This window comes from Pteropus vampyrus, unplaced genomic scaffold, assembly GCF_000151845.1.
Source record: "Pteropus vampyrus isolate Shadow unplaced genomic scaffold, Pvam_2.0 Scaffold148, whole genome shotgun sequence".
Taxonomy (NCBI): Eukaryota; Metazoa; Chordata; class Mammalia; order Chiroptera; family Pteropodidae; genus Pteropus; species Pteropus vampyrus.
This window is the reverse complement of record NW_011888929.1, coordinates 582,422-582,745: the sequence shown is the minus strand read 5'-3', so window position 1 is coordinate 582,745 and position 324 is coordinate 582,422.

Below are 324 nucleotides of genomic sequence, written 5' to 3'. Positions count from 1 at the left end.
ATATAAATATCCCATTCTTTATCAAATCTTCAATCACAAGTTTTAGCATTCATTAATAATATTGTTACTTCATCATTTTTCCATGTTTATTAGTTAGCTTTATTCTCCATCCATTTGCTGATTTATTTATTTATATCAGTATGAAATTTCGTTTTTTTCAGTAAGTTATAATCCATTATCACTATTATTATTTTGACACTCAAATTGTTTCAGATGCGGGCAATAAAGACTTCTATAGTCTGGCTCCTGTGCACTTTTGACACATCTCCATTGTTCCTTTCTTACTTACGTCACAACAGTATGTTCCAGACACATCTTATGTTT